This window comes from Nuphar pumila, chromosome 7 (genome assembly GCF_984573655.1).
Source record: "Nuphar pumila chromosome 7, dmNupPumi1.hap1.1, whole genome shotgun sequence".
Classification (NCBI taxonomy): domain Eukaryota; kingdom Viridiplantae; phylum Streptophyta; class Magnoliopsida; order Nymphaeales; family Nymphaeaceae; genus Nuphar; species Nuphar pumila.
In genome coordinates, this window is record NC_143255.1 from 6869521 (window position 1) to 6875636 (window position 6116).

Below are 6116 nucleotides of genomic sequence, written 5' to 3' on the forward strand. Positions count from 1 at the left end.
TGTCCCCCACCCTGGTCCACTACCATCCTTTGTGGGAAAGGGGAAGATGTTTTACTGCAGGAGGCCTTCTAATGTACAGTAACAATGTTACAAGTATCACTGTTGTCTTGAGGACATTGTTACATTTTTAAAAACTGATATAACTCACAAAAAAACATACTATTTTTAAATTATATCGCTTTTTGTTGTAGACATTAATAAGATAAATATGTTTATTGGTTTATACTTCTCTTTGTGTCTTCATATGTTCTCAAGATTCTCGAGAAAAACTAGAAAATGTCTAAGTATCAAGAGATTTTCCTTCACTAATATGAGAACGAGATTCCTGACATTGGTAACACTACAAGAAACCTGTGGATTAGCGACGACCTAAATCCGTTGCTAAGCCGTCGCTAAACAGTTTAGCGACGGCGTAACGACGGATTAGCGATGGATAGAGGCCATCGCGAATTTTTGCTCGCTAATTGGCGAAAAACCTTATTTGTCGTTAATTTCGTCGCAAATTTGCGACTGATTAGCGACAGACAATGTCTGTCGCTAAATTTTTTAAAAAAATAAAAAAAAATTGATCCCTGTCGGGCGGTATTCCGGCAGCAATAAGCCGGACTTATACCGCACCCGACAGGGATTTCACAGACTTGTATCGTCCTCCGTGAACCGGTGCTCTCCGGCATCGCCGTCCTCCGTGAACCGACGTCGCCTTCCTCCAACAATCGCTCAGCCTCGTCGCCATCCACCGTGAAATGGCGTCCTCCGAACTCGTCGCCGTCCTCCGTCGTCACCGTTGCCGTCCTCCGACGTCGTCACCGTCGCCGTCCTCCGACGTCGTCACCGTCCTCTGGTGTCGCCGTCCTCCGTGAAACGGTGTTCTCCGAAGTCATCGCCGTCCTCCGGCGTCGCCGTCCTCCATGAAACTGTGTCCTTCGAAGTCGGCGTCGTCCTCCATCGTCGCCGTCCTCCGTCGTCGTCGTCCTCCGGCGTCGCCGTCCTCCGTCGTCGTCGTCCGCCGGCGTCGCCGTCCTCCAACAATCTGCCTCATCGCCGTTATGCTCTCCAGCGCGCTCTTCAACGGGGAGAGAGCGGTTTAAATCGCGCGGTCGATTTAAATTTCGAACGAGGAGAGAGGGAAAATTTCGCGCTCGGTTTAAATCGAAAATTAGCGAGGGATTTAGCAAGGGAATTTTTCTGTCGCTAATTAGCGACGGAAAAATTCCGTCGCTAAATCCCTCGCTAAAATGGTTTTCTTGTATTGAGAATTAGCGACGAAAAATTGTTGTCGTTAATCTATCGCTAATTAGCGATGGATTAGCGATGAAACAACCTTCATCGCTAATCCGTCGCTAATTAGCGACAGATTCATGAAAAAAGTTTTCTCTAGCTAATTTGTCGCTAATTTGCGACGGAAAAAATCTGTCGCTAATTAACAATTTTCTTGTAGTGTAAAGAGAAAGAGTATCCTAAACAGTATTTAGCTAAGAAAAGAAAGTACAGTATGACAAGCTGAGGGATAACCCCTGAGAGCTTCAAACGCCAGACTCATCAATTATGACTGTGCGACCCAACTACACTCAACCAAAAGTATACTGATAGCTTCATAGAAAATCCTGAAATAGAATTCTTCCTTGACAAAGCAGCTTTTTATATCTTCATGGTTTTGTGTCATCTTAGTAGTGCTCTTGATATATGTTAGTTATGAAGGATTTCTTTTTAACTTGATAGCTGGACCTCATGAGCATTCAAGCATAGTACATCATCCGTTGTCCTATTGTTTGTTTGAATATGTAGGATATGCACTATCCTTTGGATTCACTGGAGCCCCCACTAGATTGCTATAAGCTGAGAAGCCATTGACTTCTAAAACTAGGCATTGTTTGGGAAGTTAGAATTGGAGGGGAAAAAAGGAGGGAACTCAAAGCAATTTCTTTATTGGATCCTTGCAAAATAGAACACCTTTTGAAATGCCTACCAATTTGGCAAAATCTTTTGTCCAAAATTTCATTTATTGACCTTTTAAGGACATTTTCTCTCTCCTCCACAAATATAGCACAATGTTCGCAACTCAATGTTGCAAATGTGCCCAAAGTGTGTGCATTTTTTTTTATTAAAAAATGCATAAGGGATTCAAGGAGGAGGACTTCCACAAATATAGCATGACATTCACAACTCATTGTTGCAAATATTCTAAAAAATGTGTGAACCTCTTAATTAAATACTATAAAATTTCCAATGTCCTAACCTTTGCATGTGAATATTCTCATACATTTGCAAACATCTTCTTGTTTGTTCCCCTTATGCGAATTTAGTAAAAAAAAGAGGTTTGAATATTTTGGAGACCTTCACAACTATGTGTTGGGAATGTCACAAAAATGCGTGAATCTCTTTTAACTAAATACTCTCACATTTGTGAACATCCCGACTTTTGCATGTGAATGTCTTCACACATTTGTGAACGTCCTCCTGCCTGTGATCTTTATGAGATTTTAGTAAAAAGAAGTTCACACATTTTGGGGACATTCACAACTATGAGTTGTGAAAGTTGTATCATATTTTTAAATGTCCTCTGGCCTGAGTTCTTTATGTGTTTTTTTAGTAAAAGAAAGTTTGTACATTTTATGAACATTCATAACAATGAGCGAAGAACATAGTGTTATATTTGCGGATGACCTCCTTTTAGTATTCTTATGCATTTTTTTAGTAAAAAAAGATTCACACATTTTGAGGACATTCGAAACAATGAGTTGCAAATATCATGCTATATTTGAGAAAAGGGCAAAATATTTTTAAAAAGTTAAGAATCAAAATTTTAAACATGTCGAAGATTTCATCAAATTGGTATGCATTTCGGGGAGCACACCAATTTGCAAGGATAATATGACCATTTTTTGTTTCTTCATTTGGTTTGTTTGAAACAAAGGAATTGGAAGAATTATGAAAACATTAAGTGAGCCAGCACATGACATATCCTTTTAAGTCATTAATAGTTTGTATTCATTCTCAAAATGAGGTAATTGCCAAATGTTTATATTGTAACCCGTCGAACTTCTTTGGGAAACATTTGGCAAGGTGCTACCAATAAAAGAATTACTTCTATTTCTCTCCAAATCATTTTCACCAGTTCCTCTCAAATATTACCTTTTAAGACATTTAATTAGGCTCTGGTTGGAAGATGGTAATTGGGCGAATTTGATGAAAACAAGTTAGAAGGAAATTAAGAGAAATGGATTTGAAAGAATGAGGAATCCATCTGATTTGACACCTTTAATTCTTGCAAGGAAAATTCTCTTTGATTTTGTATATGTTTGGACACATCTCACATCTCTTGTTCATTTAGAATAAGATAAAGAATATATATATATATATATATATATATATATATAAAGAAATTTCAAAATAAATGGTGTACAATTTTCAAAAAAAAATTGAGGCTACAAATACCATTTTTTCTATCCAAAATTCATGATCCAAGTATCGATTTATAGTAAATCAATCATGCTGGACACATATGTATGGTCATAATTTTGAAAAAAAAAATGCTAAAAAAATGTCATTCAGGAGGTTTGGGAGGGTTTCCATTGGGGAGGTTAACATTGGCTACTAATAAAAGTACGATACTAATGAGCTAGAAATCATATGTGCAAATTGTATCAACTCAATCTAACCACATAGATGTGATCTACGTGGTTTGTTTAGTAAAAAACTTATTTTGAATCATGCAATTATGACAAGTAATTAAGTTTTTAAAGAGGTCAAAAAATCAATGGCCCACAATGTACCAAAATTTCATAAATTAAAAGATCACATTTTTACATCAGAAAAACATGATCCAAGGCTTGATCCTTAGCAAACAAATCATATTGAACACATCTATGTGGTTAGATTGAGTCGATACAACTTGCACCGATGATTTCTAGCTCATTAGTATTGTACCTTCATTAGTAGTCAATATTAACCCTATATATGGTCACTAGAATATAAGAACTAGAAAGATGGGCACTTCCAACATTTTTTTTGCAGATCCAACCACGTGGATATGCTTGGCATGGTGAATTTGCTTGGAATCAACCATTGGATCATGTATTTTCGATGAAAAAAATGTGAATTTTGAATGCTTGAATATTTATGAAGATTATGAGCCATTGATTTTAAAGCCTTAAAAAATTCTTGTTTATGCATGAAATTCAGATGATTCAAGGGCAGGTTATTATAAAATCAAGCATGTAGATCACATCTCTACGGTTAGATTCAAGAGAAAAGAACAAAAAATCTATGAAAATCGTGGTTTACATTAGATCTCATATTTCCAATTCTTATATATATACACACAATAAAGTAAAGCAAATTAGTGAGGCAATCCCAGCAAGAATCCTCAAGAGAGAAAGATTTGGCAAACGTCTCTATGAAGGAAAGAGAAAAAGGAAGAAATGGCAGATCTGGGCTTGCTCCCTATATTCAATTGTCTACTAGTTTCACTTTCTCAAACAAGTTAGATGACAGTTCACGTCAACCATTTCAATTTGGTGTCATTTCTCTAATATTACTACTTTCCAAACATATCCTTAAATTTATTTGGCAGAGTAAATGATGCGTGCAAAAAATACAACTTGAATACAGTTCAAAAAATGCCATCACGAAGACACAAACATTGTGAAAAGCCAAGAAATTCAACTCCATCGATGTTGTTCAAAAGTGTTGAAATTATCTTAAAACTTCTATTAATAATTTGTTATAAAGTCTAATTTGTACTTGCAATAACTACTGCATTTTAATCTAACTATTATCAACCTTCACCGTCTTGCATTACAAATATTACCACTGTCAAAAGCTTGAGAGCCCTAAACTCCGAGGGCATGTTTGCAACGCCCTGTGATTCTTGGATTTTCTCAAGATCCTATGATTGTAAATCTAATTACATTACATTTTCTCAAGATTAATGAAACTTGAGATTGTGGTCGCCAGCTGTGATTGTTTTTGCCTTTAATCATATGAAAGTTGGCCACAAGATTGACCTTGGGATTAACAATCACATCTTATACTTTCTCAGTTGTGATTGTTCATCTCAACTTGTGACCAAAGCAAACATGTCCTAAGAGTTTACCAGGTGATTCTGCAAACTTCGCAATCGTGAAGATATTGGTTCCCCAATGCTCACCAGAAAGTACACCCTGCTTCGTCCTCATAGCCAAGGATAAGCGTCTTTTTTTTTTTGACAGAAGAAGCTAGGGATAGGAAGATCCTGACCAGTTATACAACCATATACCATTGGGATTCCAACTTGCAATGTCTCAACACAAGGTAATGTGCACTAACTGCTCCTACCAGACAATGCAGAGCCCTCGTTGGTAAGGATATGCATCTGTTGGTTTCAAACTTGTAATGCCCCCACTAGACACGTGACATAGTGACAAATATCGCAAGATTTATTTAAATACTGCGATAATAGCATGAGAACTTAATTACCTGAAAGTTAAAAACAACAATTTCTGGTGATATTATCAAAATATCATGTTTTTTCGGCAAAACATAAATATCATGATTTAAACGCGATATTTATGCTTTAAATGGTTATTTATCATGAAAACATCATGTGGTTTTTATTTTTAAATATGATTTATTTATATTTTCTTATAAAAAGTTTTTTTGTTTTTTATTGCCAAGATTTTGCCAAAAAATGTGAGTTTTAAAAAAAAATCAAATTCTCGTGATTTTTTACCGAACAAAATGTGTTTTAAACTTTTGTCACTATGGCAAGTGGGAGCCCTTGTCAGTGCTTATGTCTAAGTTGGTTAGATACAATACACATGCGCAAGATGACCCTCACTTCTCACTCGGTGCTTTTCTTTGTTTCATTTCATTCCTTCTTTTTCTTTAAGTATGGTCCATCCAAATGCACATGCAAAAAGTGTCAAAGCTCAGTCATGGGTTTTTTCAATGAGGGAAAACCCTGCAATAAATTTGGTTTTTGAGGAAATTTCTGAGAAAATACCAAAATATATGAAATTTACAAATACAAAAAATATACAAACATTTTTTCTTTGAAGAATTATAAAAATTTTATTTATGATAGGAAGAACCGAGCCCATAATAGTTTTTCTTTCACTACAAGGATGAGGGTCAAT